At 37.3% G+C, this 12,192-nt stretch overlaps 1 protein-coding gene and 1 pseudogene across 1 annotated transcript in view; one reads left to right on the forward strand and one right to left on the reverse strand.

Moving 5' to 3' along the window:
- Positions 1-12,192, reverse strand: part of BARX2 (BARX homeobox 2) — a 69,424-nt gene that overhangs the window by 54,842 nt on the left and 2,390 nt on the right. The window lies entirely within an intron of this gene.
- Positions 4,063-4,180, forward strand: LOC111731983 (annotated as a pseudogene).

A 12,192-nucleotide genomic window follows, 5' to 3' on the forward strand; every position in this document is an offset into this window, starting at 1 on the left:
CCAGATAGTAAGTATTTTAGGCTCATGGGCCATACAGTCTTCGTTGAAGCTACTCACTTCTGCTGTTGTAGCACAAAAGCCATCACAGACGACATGTAAATAGATGGGCGTGGCTGTGTTCCAATAAAACTTTATGGACACAGTTATTTGGATTTCCTATATTTTTCATGTCACGATGTATCATTCTTTTGATTTCTTTTCAATCATTTACATATGTAAAAACCATTCTTAGCTCATGGCAGTAGAAAAAGAGATGGTAGGCCAAATTTGGCCTACCTCTGGTCTAGTAGTCTAGGAAAACACAATAAGATATGTCATTCTTCTGAGACTGCCAGCATATGCTCACCACTTGTTCATCTTTTCAAAGCATTAAATTAATACTACTTAATCAGTCATTCCTCCTCAACACACTGGGAAGGTAGGTCTGCTTTATCAATAGCAGAAACTTAGATATTGAAATGTCACAAAACGAGTGGAGGGCCCAAGAAGAGAGGTTTTCTGTCAAGATTTACATTTGGACCTCTGCTCCCACACTGCCTCTTTACATCAAGTACATGCAATTCCCTGCATGGCACTGCATGAACACCATTACTATATTATAATATAATAATAATGATCTTTTGTGACCCAGGATGATGAAATTCTTTAATGCACCATTAATATACAAGATAATTAAGCTACATGTGTGGCTGAGCAGGCCATTGCCCAATCAGAAGTCATCAGCTGCTGTCAGTTATGAGGAACGCCTCTGATAATAAGCATGTACTCACAGGACAATTTCCAAAATGAAATATTCCATTCTCATTTTAAAATTTGTTTTCCTACTGGGGATAACAAACGCTGAACAGCATCTAAAGATTCATGCTTCAGCAGAATAGCTTGTTTCCTTACCCTGACTCTTCTTTCCCCATTTGCCAATTCCCTATTCCTTCTCACCTCCCACCTCCCACCGCTCACCTATCCTTGCTCACTCCACATGCACTTTGCTTCCCGAAATTCATAGGTTTGACAGAGTATTCCCGACAAGCTGCCAAAGATCCATATCTCCAACTGAATCCTATTTGAACAATGGTTCTGCAAAACTTGAAGGACCAAGTCATTCCTCCCTACATAAATTAATACCACTCCACAGCAGCCATGATGACACGTCCACATGTCCTATCCCACCTGCTTCCACCTGGCCCCCACCTACCACTGAACCCGGATGAGGTCAGTAGAGATTGCTTATAGGAATCTTCCTTATAAATGGTTGGGCAGATGTAACACCCTATTCACTGGGGCTGCCTTCACACCATGAAAAGGAGAACTCATCAAGAAATTTTTCTCACACTATGGAATGGATTCACCTATTAAAGTATTTCATCAGAAGATATTTGACTTCCTAAGACACCAATCACTAGTTGGAAACATAATGTCAAGGAAAAAATCTATGCAGAACCCTTGTCTGTGCAGCCCTTTCCACACAATGGTCCATTGTGTGGAAATGGAATGGTCCATTCCACACATTACCATTTAGAGTGCAATCCTAAACTAACTCCATGAGCAACTTCAAAGCTGTAAAATAAGGGCTTCATCTGGAACACCCTCTAAATCACAGACCCAATAATATACTATGACAATTAGCCCCCAGACTGCTACTTTCTTCCACACCATATTCTCTTAAAAAAAAAAAAAAAAAGACTATCCCTAACTCCACTCTTCAAAGAAAAGAAATTAAACTTGTTGAGAAATTCTGACACTTTTCCAAAACAGTTCTTGAGATGCACAGCTGCATGATGAAATACTTCCTAGGGGTAATTAATCCTAAGCACCACTTGTAAAAAAATAAAGTAACAAAACCCATTTTGTGATGCTGTAGTATTGACTTGTTTATGCCGCTCATTTACAAATTTACAAAATTCTGAACTCACATTATAAAACACAAAGGTATGGAGGGGAGGTGTAATATACTTACTCGAGAAGACTCAAACTTGAACAGCTCACAGACCACCCAGGATGCAAGAGGCCTTAAAAGGAAGCCAGTGCAATGACATAACCCAAAAGAACGCTCCAGTGGAGTCGTTTTCTAAAGATATTTAATTTTTCTTAAGTTTACTTCACCAAGAATAGTGATCTTTCCCTGAAGGGCTGTGCTTCAGTCAACCAAGATGAGCTTATTATTATAAGATAATTATTCTTAATAGAAGCTATCAATTACTGAGCACTTACACAGTAATTGCTCAAAGCTTTACATACATTATCTTATTTAACTTTCATGACTAACCCTATTAGGTAGTTGTTATGGTCTTCTTTTTACAGATGAGGAAATTGAGGGTCAGAGAGATTAAATGACTTGCCTAAGGTCACGCAGACAATAAAATGCAAACAAACCCAGAACCATCTGACTCAAAACCCATATACTGGGGTCACCACTATTAAATGGTTTCATATATTTGAGTCATGGCATGTAAACCACCTCAATCTATGGTTAAGCCGTATTTACACTATAGTAATTCCCAAACTTGACTGTTCAACATAATTATAGAGAAATCTTTTTAAAAATAGAGATTCCCAGAAGCACCCCAGCCCAACTAGATATAATGTGAAAAATTAGTCTCTTATTCTTTTGTTTAAATGATGCCAAATTAATGGCCAGACTTTTTTTTTTCCAGTGAACTTAATAACAATTATGTTACAAAAAATATTCCAAATCTCAATTTTCAAGGCATTTGTCTGGCACTTATTTGTAAAGCATATTTTCTCTGGTTTACAATAATAAATAAATGAATGATAATAAATAAATGAATGAGAATTCTATCCTCGATTACCCCAGGAAAGCTTTACTCAGAGAACCACAGTTCATGGAAGCACACTGTGTCCAAAGGAGTCTTGAGAATGTCACACAGATAAGGACACTGATATCCAGAAGCAATGAGTTAGTTCAATGTTACATAGCTGGACAACGTCGAGTCTAAACTCTCCCGACTACCTCACTTCCTCCAAAGACTGCACTGCTTTTTGAAATTCTTCTGGAATCACTCAGAAACCCAAATTGTCACAGAAAATGAAAGACTGACTGGCACACATTAAATGATTATAAATAGGTATAAAAGAGTAAATAGGTTCAAAATAATTCCTATAGAGCAGGCACATCAAAAACCTGGCTTTATCTATAATAGGAAGTCTCCACAGAAAGCGACAGGTTTGGGTGCTAATTTGCATACATTCATATAATTATAGCTAGTATGGAACTTTATATTGAAAGAGACAGACCTGAGTTCCAGTCTCAACTCAGCCACTTACGCATGTGACCTTGTTGCTATTTGTTAACTTCCCTGAGTTTCATGTTCTTCTCCTGGAAAGCAGCAATAATTCTGCTTCACACAAGGTCTCCATTTAGTTTAAATGCCTAATGTAGACAAGCACCTAGTGCCTGACACAAAGTTACCATTTATAATTACTGTTATTTCTATTTTTCAGTTCCCTAAAAAGTAAAACATTTTGTTTATGCAGCTAATTGTTCTAACTGCCAGTTAAAACCAATGACCCAGTTAAAACAAACAAACAAAAACACACTCCAACAGGATGTTCCTTTACACTGTACTCTAAACCGATTGAAAACACAACCACTCTAGACACACAGTTGTCTTATGTGCTAAGAACAATAATGAGTTGCCGTGATATCCAGGGATAACAAAATTAACAACAGCCTCCCAAAACTCCTCTGGGGTGATTTATCAACAATTTCAATAAAATTTTCAGTCATGAAAAAGAAGGACGTGGATTGGAACCTTGTTAAAATATATTCCCCTCACAGCCACTCAGTAAAACTTGCTAAAAGTCACCATACATATCCTAAATCCTCACTTGTCTTTTCCCAAGTAGTTCCAAAGAGAAGATCCAAGGTGGATCTCTCAGGATTGTCGCCAGTGAACACCTCACTGGGTTGCAGGAGCAGGCCTTCTGTGTTTTCTCTTCTTTTTGCAGCCACCCAGCAGCTCTTTAGAATGTCTTTCTTGATAAGGTTTCCTCCATTCACAGCCCTAAGCCTAGCTAATGTCTTTGCTTTATAAGAAATAAGACATCTACAGCCATGCCACCCCGAACAAGCCGGGTCCCGTCTGATCTCAGAAGCTAAGCAGGGTCGGGCCTGGTTAGTACTTGGATGGGAGACCACTTAGGAAGACAGGTGCTATAGGTATAAAAAATAAAATAAAAAATAAGGGATTGTAAACTGACAAGGTGCTTGCAATCTGTGAAGTCAATCAAGGGTTGCCTCATCTTAAAAAAAAAATAAAAAAAGAAAAAGAAAAAGAAGAAAAGAAAAAAAAGAAAAAGAAAAGAAATAAGACTTCACTGAAAGGATTCAGGCTGACAAGTATACGATACAAGAGAAAGCGTCAGTCCCTTAGACTGACCCCAGCCACCATGTGCATCTACCTAGATGAGACAAAATACACCGGGCTTGACGCTGCTTGCCCCTGCCACCCAGGAAAGGGACACAAAAAGACAGAGCTCCCAAATAGCTGCATTTTTGTCAAAATGTCTTAAAGTAATATTTCTAAATTGGAATTATGTATTTTGCAGAGAAGAGAAAAATGTCTCAGCTGTTAAGATAGGCTGAACAAACCATCTGCCGCCACAGGTGTCACTGTAACGTGGTCTAGGTTAACTTCTGCAAACCACAGGACGACCATTTATTATCCGAAACATGCGATTACCATGGTGACAGTTCCCATCCCTTCCTAATAATCCCTGATATCATGCATCAAACCAAGTTTTAAAATCAAATTGTGGTTACAGAATATAAAGAGAACTCAGCCAACATATATATGCTGATATCGACATTATTTTTCCCTGCTAAGAAGCTACATTTTAAAAATTTTAGACCTTCGGTATTCATAGCTGTCCCTAGACAATTTTTTAAGTTAAATTTCATTAGCAATGGACTACTGTCAAAAGCCAAGGGTAATATATTACCAGTAAATACTTACGAAAGCAAGATGCAATCAAAGGCAATTTAGCATGATTTAAAACATCATTAACAGGAGGAAAAATGTAATGACTCTTACTTGCATGATTACTGATGCATATTTGGGGGAAAAAAATACTTCCCAGAAATTTCTTCAAGCCCTGGTGCCCAGCTCAGAGACCATTTACTCATATGCCAAAGCATTACTGGGGGGAACAGAAGTTATCTAGGAGATAAATAATGTCCCCACCCAGCCAGGAGAAGTGAGATCCAAATGCCAATTTCAGAAGCCACAGTGGTTGCCTTAGGGTGAATTGTACATGTGTCTAATTAAAAAATGTTCTTATTTCCCCACTGTGAGACTGTGTAGAACAAGCTCTGTATTGTAAAGCTTCTGTTTCAGGATAGAAAAGCTATTAAGAGGGCTATCAAAGATCCCAAAATCAAGAGTTTCATGGATATGTGGGGTCTTCCAAATTATTATTTTTCAATATTTATATTATAAAAAATTTCAAACACACAGAGAAGTACAAAAATGCTGTAATGAAATCTGTATAACCCATGACCAAGCTTTGTCATATCTTAATGCTTGGCCATATTTACATTAGGCTTTTTCTCTTCCTTAATAAGTAATTACACAGGAAAATAAAAATCTGTAGACAGCCTTCCCCAATCCCATGCCCTCGCCTCTCTAAACAATATATAGTATTAGTTTGCATATTTTCCAGCATTATATAAATGATTAAGTATCGATCAACGACTTGTTTTTCTTCCTCAGCATTGTATTTCTAAAACTTATCTATATTAATACAAGTTGATTCGGTTCATTCATTTTCATCGCCACATAGAATTTCACAGAATGAAAAATATAGCACTTATGATTTGTCCTTTTTCCTCCTGAAAAGCAGTTAGATTTTTAAATTTTTCAATATCATAAATGAAGTAGAAATGAGCATCCTTATATATGTGTCCTTTTGCACACAAACAATTATTTCTCAAGACATACGCACAAAAGTGGAACTGCTGAGTTGTAGGGCATGTGTGCATTTGCAGTTTTACTGGGTGTTGCCATACCGATTTCCAAAGTAGCTGTACCAAACAATAGCCACACCATCAGTGTATGAGAATGTCTATTGCTTCACATCCTTGTCATCAACTGACATTGTCAGATTCTTTAATTTTTGCCTAACTGGTATGAAATGGTATCTCATTTTAATTAGTGTTTTCCTGACTACTAGTGAGGCAGAACATCCTTTCATGTTTGCTAGCCATCTAGAGCTTTGTTTCTATGAACCGCCCACTTTTCCACTTGCCTTTTTTCTTATTGCTTGCAAGAGATCTTTACATATCCCGTGACTTTGGAAACATTACTTAACATCTCAGCTTCCCATTAGTAAAGCAGAGGTAAAAATATCTCTCTCTCAGGGATGATCTAAAGCTGACCATAAAGCGCTTAGTCCAGTGCATATTACATATTAGAGATTTATAAAAAAAACAGTCACCATTTCTATTATTGTTATGACTGCAAATAAGGTTCAGGATATAAAGTATTTCTAGTATTTCTCCGAAGTTCGTAGCTCCTTTTAGAATAAACACTTCAGGACTCGGGAAGAGCAGTCTCAGTAACTCTCGTTGCCCAGACTATTTCCCCATGGTACCAAGACATGATATCAATACCTGGTTGTTTGTAAGTTACCACTAGGGAAATACGCAGTCAATTCCCGTAGATATCGCTTAAACTAAACATGGAAGTTACACTTCCTTCAATCCACAAGTGGTTGTAACCTCCTTTGTGAAATGACCATGAACCTGAACTGGTTAAGTTAAAGAGTGAAAAGAACTGTGGGAAGAGGGAAATGAACTATGGAGGATAGCAAGAAAATCAGTTTTAGGGACCTATCAGGTATTCCTAAGACGGAAATACAGCCATAACGTCAGGAGATTCCACCAGGCCCAAACCCACTCCATTTCTCCATGTCACGACTGATCCTTGGATAAGAAAAGCCAAAGGACAATCATTATATCACTTATCACATACATAAGCTGTTTCGTAATAATGACGAAAAGTACATTGACATCACCCAAGCGGCAGCCAATCCCATATAATACCCCCTGAAAATAATCATCTATCCCCCATATCCAAAAGAACACATTCCTAAGGACATGCTGGTGAGCTGGAGAGATGCAATAAAAAGGAATCACGTCAGCTTCTCTGCTTGGACTCTTAACATATTCAGTTTGGTGTTGAGGTCCTCCTCCCGGATTGGCTCCTACTCAGTCCCAGCTTGACCTTTCCTTGGAGAGAGGCTGTGTTCATCCTTACAAACTCTGCCAGTGGAGTCAGAAAGCATATATAGCTGTCTTCTAGGCCTATCAAGTAGTCCTGACATTGGCTTCAATTGGTGACTGACAGGATCCCTTTTCAGATGTACTTGTACATCATCTAATGTTCAGAATTATCTCCTTCCATATTCAATTTCAACTGGCACTAAAGAAGGCAGAGACTTTCCCTAGAGACTAAAGAGAGACGCCCTCTATCCTCCTGTCTTCTTCACAGTGATCATGTGTAAGAGTCAACCAGAGCCCAAATATAATTAGACCATCTTCTGATATCTATCTAGGTGCACTGCTTTCTTCCTTAAATGTGTGCCAAGTTTCCACGTTCAAGAAGTTAAATTGCCATATAAAAATGCCCTGGTGATGATGAGTAATTAGACACCGTAATGGAAAATTAACCGTGTTTTTATTTAGAGCATTTATTTTAACAAGACATTTCTTTTTCTAACTGATATTAAGCTGCCATAAAAAATAAATTAAATCCTAAGAGTTTGCAAATGTTTTCCGGTTAATTTTTTAACAAAAAAAACTCTCTTCCTAGAACCAGAGTACTTATTTTGCTAATAACACCAAGCCTGTAACAAAGTCCTGATCTAAACACCGTTATTAATAAATTCTAATGCCAGTTCTAAACCTGTCATCTGTGCTGTAGAGGGAGAAAGAACCATTTCAGCTTCACAGGCAGTGGAAGCAGAAGCGGGCATTGGCCAGGTGGGGCAGAGGGGCTTCACTCCATGTGAAAAGTCCTCACCCAAATATTCTCAATCTTTCTCTTATTTTCCTCCTCTTTGTCATGCTGCTTCCAGGAGAAGTGTGCCACTTGCAGCAGAGTGATTTTTGACTGTTCTGTGGAAGTCCTGGATTAGAAGAAGGTCCATCTCCAGCACCACACTAAAAACACCAATTCTGTGAGACCAGAATGGAACACTGCATTCCCCAAAAGAGAATGTAAAGTGAGGAGGCTTAAGTCTATATATCTCATCCAAATCCTTGCAGCCCTCAAATCAGTTTAGTCACCAGGTTTAGCCATAGGATCCGGATTAATTTCACTTGGGCAGGACGAATGGCAAGCATGGCGGGGCAGTCTCGCAACACCCAAAGTTCACGAGCTTAATACAAATGAGGGAACTCAGAGCTAGTGACCTCCCTAGCTTTCATCCCTGTTCCTCTTCCTCCCTGACCTCAAAACAAAGTGCAAATAACCCCTAAAAATGCTCCTGAGTTAACATTTATTCGGTTTTCCACTGTGAATGCTAAATGCTGGGCTGGACCCAGGCTCTGGGTCTCCTCCCTTAAGGAGTGCCTAAGTAAAATCAACTTTAGCCATTTACAGTCTGTGCACTATCAGAAGAATTTCAGAAGCCACCTTTGTTTCACCCCTACACCCATTCTGAAGGTCACTGCTACATACAAGGCTGAATGCAGTGGCCTCAAGAGTTTCAAAAATAAAAAAAAAACACTTTTTCTTTTTCCTTATTCATTTTTTTCTTCATTTTAATCTCTCTACAATTTGGACAACCTTTTACAATCCTTACTGCTTTTCATATAGATTCCTGGGACATATTAAACCTAACAATCTTTTTACTTAGATTCCTGAAGAATGTTAAAACTAGCAACTTTACCTGTCCACGCTGCATCACAAATTCTGTTTCTATCCAGAGGTACAACCAACAGGCACACTAGCCTATCTGTAGGAAACTGGTTTCATAAAAGAGTTATTATAAAAACAATTTCATTTGAGTTGTATTTAACAAGGTTAATGTGACAACATTGCTGGTGATAACATCCTTTAGGTGGAATTCAAATAGAAAATTCCATATAGTAACAAAAGTATTAAACTGTCATAATATCCCCCATCCCAATTCCAAAGTGCCAATCATATACTTGAGATAACAACAAAGGGCTTGACGATGGTTCTACAAGTAGTTCAGAGAAAATTTTTAAATATCCCGTTAGTCAAAATTTAGAAAAAACTTAAAAATAATAACTCAATAACAGTGCCATCATCAAGCATGTATCAATATTTATTGAATAAAATTACTGATTTAAATGATACTGACGATTACAGGCCTTTGGAGAGGCATTTTAACTTGTGAACTAAATTTCTAATCATTTCCCCATTTGCTATTAGAAAAATCAAAATCAGAGAAGAAACTGCTCATGAACCATCCACCAGTTAAAACTGACCCCTAAGGAACCTCTCAGCATCTCTATTCAACAAAGAAGTTATAAAATTTAAGGAGTAATGAGACAACAGCTGAGGATCTCAGAAGAACTCAGCCCCAAATATATTCTGACCCTGGATGTATCCTGTGCATCCGTCAATTTATTTACCTTTACAATGGGAACAAGAGAGGCAGTTATGAGCAATTGCTAATAAAAGCATATTTGTCTCTGGCAGAAATACAAATGCTTGCTCATAATGATCATTTTCCCAAACCCAAATTTACGTTTCTCCATTAACAGGATCCTATGGGTTTTGGTATCCGACTAAAAGATGAAGCTGAATTTGGAGAATAACTGGAGCTAACTCCATGAAGCAGCCAGCTCCTAACTTCCAAAGAAGCTATTATACACGTCGGCACCTCATTTCATTTTTCACTGCAATGACACCCAATCTTTGTGATAAAAATGAACCCAAGGACACCACCCCAAAGAACTTGTTTCTCTTGGATCCACCAAAGGATAAAATGTTCTCAATGCCACCTCAAAGGATAAACACCCTTCTCCAAATACCCCTTTTAATTGGCCGGTTGACTGTTCCCTGGGTGTGACTGCACGGATTTATCCCGGGTGTGTAACCAAATTGGAAAAGTCTTCCTGATTTCTGAGTACCCTAGCAAGAGTATGGACTGATGTTTAAGCACTGATGTGACCCTAGCACTTTGCAAAAAAGTATCTTCTTCTTGGAGAAACGAGACTATGACCTCTTTCAGCTCTGTAACTCCAGTCAGCTATGTCATAAGACGAGCCAATGAAGGTCATAGAGATTCAACAGAACCATCCTACCAGAAAAGGGGAAAAGAATTAGACTATAGTTTTAGTGCAATAATTAAAAGTCATTTACTGGTCACAGGTTGCAAAATGTCCAAATATCTACATTCATTTCCCCCCAAATGTGCATGTGCAAGTCTAGGGTAATTCTAGGTTATAATATAAATAATTATAAATTATAAATAATAAGCACAGGTTGGTTTCTCAGTATCCTCATATCAAAACTCTTAGGGTAAATTGGTATATCCTTATTTTTGTGAAGCAAGTTATTCGTTTTTTCCAAACACCTCTCAAATTGAGAAACTCTGCCTGTTTCTAAAGATCAAACTGAAAAAGATCCTGTAAAAGTTACTATGCAGATACTCCTGCAATCTATTCCACCTGGAGAAGCTGGGTTTCTTCAAGTGACTCTTCTCTTCCACCAAGAAACATACATCACACTTAGAAAAATCAAACTACACTGGAGAGTTAAATAGTATTTATGATATCTTAAACTGCACCTGATTTTTGGCCTTCGATTACTGTCAATGCTCTAATGTTTACGAGCAATCTTCACTCATTTCCAAATGGCGATATATTTCCATTCTAAATGGGGATTACCGTTATCAGACTTAAAAACAAGACCAACATGTAATATACTAGATTAATTCTAAACATATTCCACATCTCGATGGTCTGAATAACAAACCTGTTTTCAAATGGAAGCCCTCTTTGGGCTTAGTTTTTCAATTTTTATTTTAAATTTAATAAATGTTCCTTAACTTTGGCCTAAAAGGAAAAGATTCCCTTTTTCAATATTTATTACGTGATTTAGGGAAACTATTGGAAAACTTAAATTTAGAGACATTTTTCTAAGACTAGAATTACCACATTTATAATAAGAAAGGGCCTGTTAAAATAAAGAATAATTTTGAAGATGAGTATTCCATCAAGGTTAGAGTGTCTAAATAACAAATTATTGTCAAGTGGCTATCTGCCTGATGAAAAATGTTTCAATTTCTCAGTTTACCTGAATTCATGCTCTCCTGCCTGAGGATATTCAGTATTACAACTTGACATTTAAATCGCTAAATCTAAACAACATGGATTGCTTAACTAGGTAGAGGCTTTTTAAATGCTGTAGCTTTCTTTCCACCCAGTTTTATGTACTTATTTGTGCAGAGTGGTAACTTTTTAATCTTATTTTTCATTATTTTACCTGACAAAGTTCACTTCCGTCAGTTATTTAAATCTTAAAACAGCAAATCAAAGGTGGAGAAAGTTCAGTAACTTTAATTCCAATTTATTCTTCGCTTTATTTAAACTTTTTATGCATTGGTTCCACCAAAAATGCTAAATAATTATCTCTAGCCAGAAAAAAAAAAAATCATGGTTTCATTATGGATGATGGATGCCAGAAATTTATTGCTGTTTTTTTTTTTAATTAATAAAAAGAAAGACTCAGCTCATCCAATCTAAGATTTTGATCCTGAACATAACTGTTAAAAGCAACAAAAATGCTTTGAAAGTATGTATTTGCAAAACCTTTGCGAAGTCACTAATGGGGTTCCCATGATCTAATACATTTAAGGCTTTAACTGTAATCGTAAACCCACTGAAAGCTTAGGATCTGAAAGTGTGTACTACTGTAACTTGTTTTTATGGGTTTAATTCCACTGGCAAATCCCAGTTTCTGTATTTTAAATCTCAGCTAGAGCAAAATCACAAGACATTTTCAAAAGGACAATGTAAAGAAAGCAAATGCTAAGATATTATGGCAAGAAAACCACTGCCAACGACCACACTCTCCTACAAACCATCAAATGAACTTCAAAAGCACAAGACTGAGCAAAAACTCTTAGTTCATGACATATGTAGAGTTCACTTTTAACACTCACAAACATCACATTTTTTTTACTCTGATTTATTTC

This window comes from Pteropus vampyrus, unplaced genomic scaffold (genome assembly GCF_000151845.1).
Source record: "Pteropus vampyrus isolate Shadow unplaced genomic scaffold, Pvam_2.0 Scaffold416, whole genome shotgun sequence".
NCBI lineage: Eukaryota > Metazoa > Chordata > Mammalia > Chiroptera > Pteropodidae > Pteropus > Pteropus vampyrus.